This window comes from Felis catus, chromosome C1 (assembly GCF_018350175.1).
Source record: "Felis catus isolate Fca126 chromosome C1, F.catus_Fca126_mat1.0, whole genome shotgun sequence".
In the NCBI taxonomy this organism is placed as follows: domain Eukaryota; kingdom Metazoa; phylum Chordata; class Mammalia; order Carnivora; family Felidae; genus Felis; species Felis catus.
In genome coordinates, this window is record NC_058375.1 from 50,800,569 (window position 1) to 50,813,286 (window position 12,718).

Consider the following 12,718-nt stretch of genomic DNA (forward strand, 5'->3'; position numbering starts at 1 on the left):
CATTTTAAACAAGTAATTTATTATATGTCTGTTATTTCTCACTGCACTTGTTGTTAAAACTTTACAAAAATAAATAGTTTTAGCAGATCCTGAATATAACCTTCCCATATGCATAGCTAAAGTGACCCCATTTGGGAGCTCTTAAAATAGTCTAGAGCCCAATTCACAACTCTGAAAGTCAACAGAAGAATATGGTCAACCTCACACATAAAGGGGCCTCTCCTGTGTGTGTAACATTTTTTCTTTCTTCACAGTGCCGCCTCCTGGTTATTACAGCATATAATCAATAGCTGTCTGTGTCTCGTTAAGTCATCTTTCCCAAGTTATCTATTGTATGATATCCAATATGAGTTACAAAAAGATGTACTCATTAAGAGAACATTTGGGGTAGGAAAGCTGTATTAGGAATTGAGTTCACATCGAATACGTACTGTTTTCAAGTCAGTGCTAAATACTTTATGTGCATTATCCTAACTTTTATAACAAACCGATGAAAGTAGGTGTTATTTTAATCCCCATTTTACAGATAAGGAAACTGAGATCTGAAGGGGTAGAGTCAACAGGCAAACACTAACTTTTTCTGACTCTAAAGTTCTTACGTTATTTCATTGTGGATTAATCATGATTCTAAAAAGTAATAAGTGGGGACTCTTGGCTGGCTCAGTCAGTAGAATGTGCGACTCTTGATCTCAAGGTCATGAGTTTGAGCCCCACGTTGGGCAAAAAGCCTACTTAAAAAAGTGATAAGTAAATTTCTCATCATTTTGTAGTTTGGGTAGATTAGATTAATGCAGTTATTCTGGTGCCAGTTCAAAATATCTGAAATAGTCTCTCACAATGCAATACCATGTTACTCTTTTTATCTTCTTAAAATTGAATGCCACTTTGAATTCAATAGAAGAATGCAGTCAGTGAAATTACAGCCATCTCTCAAAAATCAAAGAAGAAAAATAATCTGGTTTTGAGGTTATTCTTGTCCAATTTGAGAGCTTCTCTGAACTTCATAATTTAAGAGCTTTCCCCCTCAAAACCATTGTAAAGGTAAGGTTTTATTTTCAGGCTGCAGGAAATATTATGTAAGACCTAGCTCATATTGGGTGGCCTCATTTTTCTCTGTATTTCTTGCATGAAGTCTTAGAACTTTATCTCTGCCCTTTTAGTTTCTGTCTCTGGCTTGTTGGGGGAAGAGTTGTAATTATTTAGTCACACTTCATTGTATTTATACTGCTGAAATATTTGGGCTAAAAGTCTATGTTCTTACTGATCTTTGAGAGGAATGACAATCATTTAATTTTTATTATTGCAGTCCTCATTATCACTGTACAAAAGCTTTATGTGAGATTTCTACAGTGAACCGCATTATCTTAAAATCAGAGATAAAGTGCTGTGAAAGAGAAAGTGCCATGGAAGCAGAAAGTAAAAATGTGAGGATAATCAAAGAAACTTAGATTACTGTGAAAAGAATATAAAAAACAGGGAAGGGAACGTATGCTGGGGAGAAAGTTGCCATTTGGAATGAATAATTGGTCTTTAGCAGTATGTCTCAAGACTCTTCTTTCTGCAGTTTCCCCTCAGCTCTTACATGACTTGTTGGGGTAATTCTCCAGGTCCCTGTTCCCTGCTTTTTCCAGTTTCTTCTCTACCTCCTTCCAGTCCTATTCATTGCCATCATAATGACCATACTGAAATGCAGTCTAGAAAGATATACTCTTAGATTATGGAGAAGGGTCTCCTTATATCAACCTCAGCATATAACTTATGCCTGTATTTTGCTCCATTTGCACAATGGAAATTTCTTGTAGTCACTATGCAGTCTTGAGGCATGAAGCCTGACAGAAAAGTGTTAATGAAATTCTTATTCCGGGTTTGACTTCCCAACAATATCAGACAGCTGCTTAAACTCGTCAAAAATGTGGTTGTATATGTTTTAATTATAGTTTTTAAGGAGTAGGCCTAAAATCAGTAATCCAACCTGAGAATCAGATGTTCTGCTCCAAAGAGTAGCCATCAGCCTATTTCTCATTATTTAGAAAAAAAAACTTTTAGTGTTTATTTTTCAGAGAGAGAGAGAGAGAGAGAGAGAGAGAGAGAGAGAGAGAGAGAAAGAAAGAGAGAGAGGAGGGGCAGAGAGAAAGGGAGACACAGAATCCCAAGCAGACTCCAGGCTGAGCTGTCAGCACAGAGCCTGATGCAGGGCTGGAACTCACGAACCGTGAGATCATGACCTGAGCCAAAGGCAGATGCTTAGCCAACTGAGCTACCCAGGCGCCCCATATTTCTCATTATTTTAAGTCAGGAAAGTTGATGCATTCATTACACATGAACCCCAACTCCTCCTCCCGCCAATTTTCTAAAATGTTACTGAAACGCGATTAAAAAAAAAAGTGCATGTAAATAACACAGTCATGTTAGGATATGAAGTGTGGACTGTCACCCAACAGTATGATTGCTAACACCGTTGCATTGTGTACAATAACACGGCTTCCAGTTCACTACAGCAGCATTCAAAGTGCACATCCTTCTTGCTGCTACTGAGTATGGTTCCAAACACCGCTCTGCGATTCTGCATTTGGAATATGCCTGGAGATTGTTCCCTCACAACATCTCATTTAAAATGTTTTGCTCTGTATTGGGGATGTAGATACAAAAGTCTCCTATGTAAACATTTACTGAAAAATACTTTATTGAGAGTATATGCAGGCCCTATGAACTTTGAGTACTGAAAATCAGAAGGTATTCTATTGGGAAAACCTTACCTGGAAAGTATACCCATATGTGGTTTTCCTCCTTTTAAAAAAACTCTTAGCATCTATAAAGTAAGCAGAATTATGTAATGAAAGCCTTCTGTAGAGCTATCACATGGTTCACCAATTATCAACACTGTCATTTCTGTATCACCTGTACCTCCATATGTCCACACCTATGCAATTATTTTTATAGTTGGAAGGGAGGGATAAAACTTACAGAAAAAGAAATGCACAGATAGTCTCTGTCTAATTTTGACAATTATATACTCCTGAATAATCCAAATATCTATCATTTTTGTCTCCCCAGAAATTGTTCTCATGTACTTTCCCGCTGGAATCTTTCATTCCCATCCTGGGAGGCAAACACTGCATTGATGTTTGGTCTTGTTTTCCTTTCATGGGTTTTTTCTATTCTAGAACTTCACATAAATGGAATTATACAGTATGCACTCTTTTGTGTCCAGCTTCTTTGACTTCACCTATGATTCATCTGTGCTGTTGCATTTATTAGTAGTTTGTTCCTTTTTGCGGCTGAATAATATTCCATTGTATAACTACCACAATTTCTCAGTTTACCTGTAGATGGACTTACGGATTTTTTGCAGCAGTGACTCTGGAAACAAACATTTGTGTGACAGGTCTTCTTGAGGACAACTGTTTTCCTTTTTCTTGGATAAATATTAATGGTAAATGAGCGGGACACAGAGTGGTTGTGTGCTTAACTTCAAAGAATCTGCCACACCTTTTGTCCAAGTAACTGGGCCATTAAACATTCTCACCAGCAGTGTGTGAGCATTCTGGTTGTTCTACAACCTTAGCTCCTCTGGTCGGTGTGGCTTTAATTTACTTTTTCTTTTTTAAAGTTCATTTATGTATTTTGAGAGAGAGTACACGTATAAGCGGTAGAGAGACAGAGACAGACAGACAGAGAGAGAGACAGACAGAGAGAGAGAGAGAATCCCTAGCAGGTTCTGCGCCATGAGTGTGGAGTTCGACGTGGGGCTTGAACTCACAAACTGTGAGATCATGACCAAAGCCGAAATCAAGAGTTGACACTCAATGGGCTGAGCCCCTCAGGCGCCCCTACATTTTCTTGTTGACTGATGATGTTGAACACTTTTCTTGTTTAGCAGCCCTTCAGATAGATTCTTTTCTTTTATAGTTACTGCCCTAAGAATCTTGGCCTACCTCCAATAATCGCAAGTAATTTTTTCTATATTTTCTTCTAAAAACTTTATGGTTTTAGCTTTTATGTTTAGTTCTGTGATCCATCTTGAATTAATATTTATGTGTGGTGTGAGATAGGATTTGAGGTTTATTTTTTCCGTGTGAGTACCTACTCGTTCAAGCACCATTTGCGAAAAGACTTTTTTCCCCCATTGACTTCCTTTGCGCTTTGTCAAATATGAAATTACCATATAACTATGTGTCTATTTTTGGACTCTCAGTCCTCTTCTATTAATCTGCCCATCACGCTGCCTTGATTACCATATCTTTACAGCAAGTCTTGAATTAAGGTAGCACCAAGTCCTCATTGTGTTATTTTTTGAAAGTTGTTTTGGCTCTTCTAGCTCCTTTGAGTTTCCATATGAATCTTAAAACCAACTTGTAAATTATTAATTTTTTAACAAAGTCAGCTGGGATTTTGATTGAGATTGTATTGAATCTATAGTTTAATTTAGGGAGGCTAAACTTCTTGACAATATGGAGTCCTCCAAATTATGAATGTGATATTCCCATTTAATAATTTTTCTGAAGTGTTTCATAGTTTGCAGTGTAGAACTTTTGCATTTTCAGGTAAGTGTATTCCTATGTATTTTGTATTCAGTGCTCTTATAAGTGGAATTTTTATCTTTTCATTCTTCTTTGTTGCTAGCATGTAGAAATACAATTGATTCTCATGTATTTGTATATTGACCTTGTATCCTATAATCATGCTAACCTAACTTATTACTTCTAGTAGTTTTTTTGTTGAGTCCTTAGCATTCTCTGGAGGTAACTGATCATTCATCCATGTATAGGGAGTTTATTTCTTCCTTTTCAATCATTATGACCTTTATCCTCCTTCCTTCTCTCACCTTCTGTTCTCTCTCTCTTTTGTGCCCCTAGTCTCAGAAGCCATTTGGTGTCGGATGATTAAATAAGACCTTAGCTGTATGTAGGTTTTTCATAAGCCAAGGAAATTCCTTTCCATTTCTAATTTGATAAGAGGGTTTTCCATTTAAATTACAATTTGACATTATATTTTGTCAAATGCTTTGTATACACCTGGTTAGGTTATCTATATATGTTTTTAAATGAAATTTAAGTATCACACAAAAAGACACTGACTAATGGCATTGTTCAAACTCTTTATCATAATATTCAAAATCATTCAAGAGATATCTTTGTTTTTGGTGGGTGGAGGGGTGGGGGATGCCTGGGTGGCTCAGTCAGTTAAGCATTCAACTTCAGCTCAGGTCATGATCTCACGGTTCATGAGTTCGAGCCCCACGTCAGGTTCTGTGCTGACAGCTAGGAACCTGGAGCCTGCTTCAGACTCTGTGTCTCCCTCTGTCTCTGCCCCTGCCCCTGCCCCTGCCCCATGCACACCCTGTCTCTTTTTTTTTAATGTTCTTTTTTATGTTTTTTTAATAATGTTTATTTATTTTTGAGAGAGTCCGTCCACGTCTGAGCGAACACATGAGTAGGGGAGGGGCAGGGAGAAAGGGAGACAATCCGAAGCAGGCTCCAAGCTCTAAGCTGTCAGCACAGAGCCCGACACGGGGCTTGGACTCACAAACTGTGAGATCATGACCTGAGCCGAAGTCGGACACTTAACTGACTGAGCCACCCAGGCACCCCTCAGGAGATATCTTTAACCTTCCTTTCCAGCTTCTGCCACTGCTTCCCGGTTCTGATCCAGCTATATTGAACTACTTAAATAAGTCCTCAATACAGATGAGTATTTCCATCATTCCATTCTTTTGCCCATGTATTTTATTCAGTATACTTGCATCGACGTTTTAAAGACCTAGCCCAATTGTTTTAGCATAAGTTCATGACATTATTTTTCTTACTGCCCTAAATAAAAATCAGATATCTCTTCTTTATATACATTGTTTAAATGCTTCTTAACTTTAGGTAATTGACTTGAAATTCAAAGGTGAAGATGACAGAATGGAAAAACAAGTATACTAGCTATTATTTGTTAACAGTACTATTTTTATAAGAGAGATGGCTTGTAATACCAGTTCTATTTTTAAGTAACTGTTTTTCTCAGATAAATCCTTTAATCTCTGTTGCCATCTCTTAACTGTAAGACAGAAGAATGGTCAATAATATCTTTAAAAATCTTTCAAACTTGGGGCTCCTGAGTGGCTCTCTCGGTTGAGCATCCGACTCTTGATTTCAGCTCAGGTCATGATCTCACAGTTTATGGGATCAAGCCCTGCATCAGTGAGGAGCCTGCTTGGGATTCTCCCCTTCCCTCTCCCTCTGTCCCTCCTCTTCCTTGTACAGGCATGTGCATTCGCTCTCTGTCTCTCTCTCTCTCTCAATAAATTAAAAACAAATCTTTCAGACTTAATGTTGTCTGAATCTGTGATCTAAATGTTTGCTCCTCAAACTTCAGCATATTAATTTAGCCTAACGAATTTCTGATCTCTATTCTGGGGAACATGAAACTGCAAATCCTTTCTCAAAAATGTTTACCAAACAAATCTCTTTAGCTGTATAAGTTGCTCTCAACCAAGTTTGTGTATCAGACTCATAGGAAAGGTTTGCCTAAATAACAACCCTTCACCCCATCCTCTTAGAGGATAACCTCCAAAGGTGGAGCCTAGGTGTACTTTTAACTAGTCAGTATATAACAAATCTTATTAGGAGTCTAGATGTGAATTTTTGCTCCTGTCATAGAAGGACATAAGATGTGCCCTGGAATCCATAAAAAGCAAAGGGAAATGGTCCGTAGTACTTCCTGCCCTTCAACTTGAGTCTCTGTCTCCATACTGTCCCTTTTAAATGCCAAGAGAATAGGACTGACCTAACATAGGGGCTGTGACTGGAAAAATTAGGGCAGGAAAATAAGGTGATTTTTGAGCTGAAGGCTCAAAGTTTTGCACAATATTTAAATATAATTTAAAATTATTTTGACTCTAAATTTTATTTCCCATCCTTACTTATGTTTCTGGCTATGACTCAAAAGTATTAGGTTAGCAAATAGACTTTAATTCTAATTGATTCCCTAACATACTAAGTTGTCATAAAGGTGTTACTTCTTATTGCTACTTTCGTCTTTCTAACTTACAGATTATGCTTTTTTATATGTTTTTAAAATAACATGTAATCATAAAAAATTATAATGGTTTAGGTAAAAGTAATAATCTTCCCTCTTTTACCTTTGTAATACTACTCCTCTAGAAGTAACCCCTGTCAACTTATCATCTTTCCTCTTGATCTCATGCACAGTCACATACATTGTGCAAACAGATTTTAAAGTTAATTAATGTACACAAACAGAATCATAATTCGCATACCTTTTTTACTGAATGATATGTCATTTATGATATATATTATTTAGATGTCAGTACAAATAATACTATAGCATACTGCTGTATATGTCTTTGTGCAATTGTTTGAATATGTGGCATAGAAAATATCAAATTATCTTTCTTTGGTGTTACACAAAATTTCTGCTCCTCTAACAGCTTGTAAAAGAAGTTGTTTCCCACCCGCCAAATCTAGCAAACACTAGATGTAATCAGACCATAGCCAACCTGCCAGATGCAGGGTTTTTTTTTTTAAAAGATTTTTTTGTTGTTGTTTATTTACTTTTGAGAGAGAGACAGAGAGAGTGCTAGTGGGGGAGGGGCAGAGAGAGGGAGACATAGAATCTGAAGTAGGCTCCAGGCTCTGAGCCATCAGCGCGGTGCTCGAACTCACGAAACGCGTGAGGTCATGACCCGAGCTGAAGTCGGCCGCTTAACCAACTGAGCCACCCAGGTGCCCCAGATGCAGTTTTTTAAATTGAATAAAAATTCTTTACTTATATATCATACATATACACATGAGGAAGTGACCGAAAGAATAGGACTATACTCTGGTGAGGCAGTTTTTAAAGTCGACACTTGGATTTTTATCTGCCTTCACCACTTCAGAATGAGAACTGGGTGCTGGGAAATTATTTTGGAGAGGGAGGAAGGTAGTTGGGCTATGGGTGATTAGGACGAGTCTTTAGCAAAGTAGCAGGAGCCCCATAGCATGCCACCCATTCCAGCCTCAGACCTGCTGGAAAGAGGCTCTGGGATCAGGACATGCAAGCTTGGATTCTGGTTCTGCAGGTCTCTTACCTAGAACCCTATACAAGTCCCTGAGTTTGAGTCTCAGTGTCCTTGTTACAGAAATACCGGAGCATCTGCCTTGCCGACCTGTCATGCAGAGCAGTGTGACAGTGCCAGACTGTCTGTGAAATATGCTTTCAGAGCTATCAAATACACATGATCTAATCCTGACTCTATAGGCTATAGGACTGGTTCACTGACAAGATTTGTGTCAAAAAAAAAAAAATGTTTTTAAAAGAGAAGCTGGAGTTGGGAGGAGGGGAGTTAGGAACTTCGATAAAGTCCTTTGATGATTCACTGGGTTTGTGGCTACATCTGTGGAAGCGTCTAGGAAAATATTTTGAAGGCAAAAGAGAAAAAGTCTAAAAACAGAGGGAATTGGAGTAGAGCTCTAAGTAGATCATCATATGAAAGAAGCAAACGTTAAGCTGAGCATTACTAGTCTTGATTCGTAGCGTGTACCAATTCTTGGAAGAAGGAATTCTAGGTCAGTGTTCACCTGAGTCTGTTTGCTTCTGTGACTAACAACACCACTAATACAGGTAGGTTGTAATGCCTCAGCCTCCTAGGGAAACACGATTCCTTTGCAATATTAATGAGCTGTTAAGAGAGAGATTATACTTCTGCCTCCATTTACATATTCCTTCCTATTTTGGTCAAGTGAACCAACCTGTAGCAATTGGGGCAACTTCCACAGAAACACTGAAAATCAGAGCGGCACATAAACATATTTCTCTGCTCACTTCCTTGAAGTCAATATTTTTCAGAATTTTCAAGGTTTAGGATTCAAAAGAACAACCTGTTTTGGGACACCTGAGTGGCTCAGTCAGTTGAGCTTCCAACTTCAGCTCAGGTCATGATCTCACCGTTCGTGGGTTCAAGCCCCACATCGGACTGTGTGCTGGCAGTGCGGAGCCTGCTTGTGATTCTCTCTGCCTCTCCCTGACTTGCGCTCTTTCTCAAAATAAATAAGCTTTAAAAAGTAAAAGAACATGCTGTTTTCTGAATATATCAAATTTAGGGAGATGTGAGCTACGTATTACTATTACTTTGCCTTTAGAAGGTGTTCCAGTTTCATTAGATTTGTTTGAGAGAAAATAAATCTCATGCTTAAGCCTTTTAAATGGCTGTATTCCTTTGGGAACATTGTACTTCACAAGAAATAGATTACAGTGAAGTTGCCTACCTCATTTCAGCACTGCATCATTAAACTGAGTCCTTAAAACCTGCTCCTTTACCCAAAGTATTAAATTATTGGAGCTTGATGTGTATTATTTTGTCTTTTTGAGAAAAAAATTAATGTGACAGTTTTCTTCAGAAGTACTTTTTCATTACAGTGAAATTGTTTTCATGTGAGTTTCCGTCACTTTCCCTGTTCCATCGCTAGCCTTGGTACCTCTCTCTTTCCTTCTCCCATGTGCAAACCTGAAATGGTGGTTTGGAAAGTGAGGATCATTCTTCATGGAGGCTAGTGCCCAAAATTTTTGGAAAGGGAAAGTATTCTACAAGGTCGTCTTTGAACAGGACCTGTTTACTTCTATAACACCCCTAGCCCAAAAGCTATACTAAAGTACCTGTGTTTCCTAGAAACTAAGACCTGCAGTTTTTTCCCTGGCCCTGGTGCTCTTCCTGCTGCTCACTTCCCCCTGTGCCTGCTAGGTTTCTGTCTGCTCAAGACCAACCCACCCATCTCCAAGAAGAGACAGTCACTTCTTGCTTTATGCCTACATTCATTATGCCAATGCCAATTGCAGATTTTTGTTTCCAAGACTGTTAACTTACCGGAGTACCAGCTGCTCGAGTGCAGGGACCATATCTGACTGAATAAAATAATTCCTATAAAGTAATTTTCAGAGGATCTGGTACCTGGAAGAAAGCTGGTGCTCAATACAAGATAGCTGTGGTAATGATGGCAATGAAAATTCCTCTATCCTCATCACTTACACTACGACAGTTGAATAAATGAGTAAATGGATGGATATAACATATATCTAATATACTTTTATTGGAATATTTCTTGGTCTGGCATTTCTATTTATGAGGCCCTATTAATTGGATTTAAAATTTCACAGGATTAAAAATGAGTTACTTAGGTTAACAAGACAGGCTTTTGGACTCAAACAGATTTGGCTATAATTACTGGCTATAGATCTGTTATATTGGTTAAATTCCTTAAACTTAATATACTTCACTTTCTCCATCTGTATAATTAGATGATAATGTATTCCTCTACTGATTTGTGTGAGACTTAAGTGAAATCATGTATTTAAGATGTGTGTATATGCATGTGCCTTGTGTGTTGTAAGCATTTATTAAATGGTATTATTACAAAGTAGTAATGAAATATCAATATACAGAAACAAACTGGAAATCACCTCAAATCCCACCAATCAGAGATATCATCATTGTTGACATTTAGTATATACTCATGGAGCTTTTTTTAGACTCAGAACTTTTACATAAATGAAAATAATGTGATAGATAACGTGTTTTGTCATTTACTTTTTTCACTCAGTAATTTTATCTTTTTTTAAATATTTATTTATTTTGAGAGAGAGAGAGCAAAAGCAGAGAAGGGGCAGAGAGAGAGAGGGAGAGAGAGAATGTCAGACTCCACACTCATTGTGGAGTTGACGCGGGACTCAGTCTCATAACCGCAGGATCATGACCTGAGCCGATATCAAGAGTCAGATGTTTAACCGACTGAGCCACCCAGGTGCCCCCAATTTTATCTTCTTATGGCAGTGGATCTAGGTCTGTGCCTTCCTTCTTCACTTCCTTTTAATGACACAGTTTTCCATTTATCAACGTAATGATAGAAAATATAAAACTTTTGTTGATGAGTGTATAGTTTTTTCATTTTTTCTCTGTTATAAGTATAGGCATCATAGACATTTTGACTCCCAGATTTTTAATCTTTTTAGGATAAACTTTTAGCAGTGAAATTATTAGATTAAAAATTAACCTATAAAAAGTCTCATCAATTATACTTACTGTTTTTTCCTACATGTGTGTTATACTCAGTAAAAGAGTTTATTAAAGGAAAAAGTTAACCTATAGATTCCAGTGTCATGAAATATAAACAATAGAGTATATTTAAAAGTAAAGTAGGGAGAAGGAGTCAGTTTTCGTTATCAGGAGTTCCAGTTACCTGAACTCTAGCTCCGTGTTTTGTTTTTTTTTTAATCACTTTCTTTAATATACAAGAAACACATGAGACACAAATAAAGGCTAAGAAAGTGCTCAGTCCTCGAGTTGGTAGTTTCGGGGGAGCTGAAGACAATGAGCCTTTCCTGTCTCCCAAGGAAAGAAGGGCTGTGAGGACACAACATCACCAGGCCCCTGGTGAACCCGACGCTGGGGCCACACACGGCCTAGTTCTCCACCAAGTTTGGAAAGTGCTGATTTTCCTTGTCCTGGTCCTGGCCCTGTTCCCACACTCGGCCTCCGGTTTCCAGAAGTCGTCCAGTTCTCAGAATGGCCCCTTCCTTTAGTGCTCTAGCATTTTCACTGAGGGGAGGAGGCCGCTTACCCTGTCATGGTGTCAGAGTTCTGGGGGAGTTGTCATCCTGTAGGATGGTGAGGAGAGATCTCCCTAGTACCTTGCCATTTCCTTTCTGTCTATTGTGCTTAGAACCTGAAGATCAGGGAGTCTCAGGGTCTCTTAAGGGCTTGTCTGAACCCTGGCAGGCCATGGGGGGTTGTGAGGGCTGTCCTGCTTCCTCCTTGGAGGACACCTGCTTGAGGGGAGCTCAGTCTGGCTCCAGAGTGGCATCCGGTCCTCAAGGGAAAACTGGGTGGCCAGAGGCAAGTCCAATTCAGAAGGTGAAGTTGCCTCTAGGGGCAGAACAGGCTCTGGGGGAAGATTCGATTTGGAGGCTTCTGTCTCAAAGACTTCATTCAGCTGTTTCACCAGTGGGCTTGGGGGTCTCCACTGCCAGTCTTCATAGGTGTCCGTGCAATGCCAAGGGTAGGAGAGAGGGGATCTGAGTCTTGGGCCTCATTAGGACCCTCCAACTGCTCTCCTGCTGGTAGGGTTGGCTGTAGAGAACTCTCCATCTGGATGGGAGTGCGCAGGATGATGGCACTAGGTGAACACGGGTCCGCCACTCGGGCCAGAAGCTTGTTGTGCTGTGGAAACCAAGCCAGAATGACCGGGGAGCTCTTGGCTGAGCCCATCTCCACCAGGAGAAATAAGGTGGGGTGGGGTGGGGCGGGGCCTGGACCAGGGCAAGGAGGGGACGCCAGGCCCCAATTCCTCTTTGGGATGCACAGAAGCTCCTAGCTCAGTTTTTTTAATAATAATTTTTCAACTGTTCAGAATAAATCCCTCTACTTCAATAAAAGTATGGGCAAAGGTGGTGTTGTTGGGTATTATAACATGATATTCAAACCTCAGGCAAATCTGTTGCTTGAACTAAATTTTAGTTTTTTATAATTAATATCTTTAATCCCAGCTTAAGTTAATTAACTTTGACTTCCAATTTGGTAAGTTTTTTGAATAGATTTAATTGAGTTGCTCTCCAGCATAAATTTATATTCATGTTCAGTTGAACTATGGAAAATTGAGTGATATACTTGAATAATTAATTTTAGTAAAATAAATCTCATTAAAGACCTCTTAAGTGAAAGTTTACGTAGTATAACAAA

The 12,718-nt window shown here is 38.9% G+C and overlaps 1 protein-coding gene and 1 pseudogene across 5 annotated transcripts in view; one reads left to right on the plus strand and one right to left on the minus strand.

The window, feature by feature from the left end:
- The window catches only part of PATJ (PATJ crumbs cell polarity complex component), a 365,326-nt gene that overhangs the window by 221,931 nt on the left and 130,677 nt on the right, over positions 1 to 12,718 (plus strand). The window lies entirely within an intron of this gene.
- Positions 11,399 to 12,247, minus strand: LOC101080647 (annotated as a pseudogene).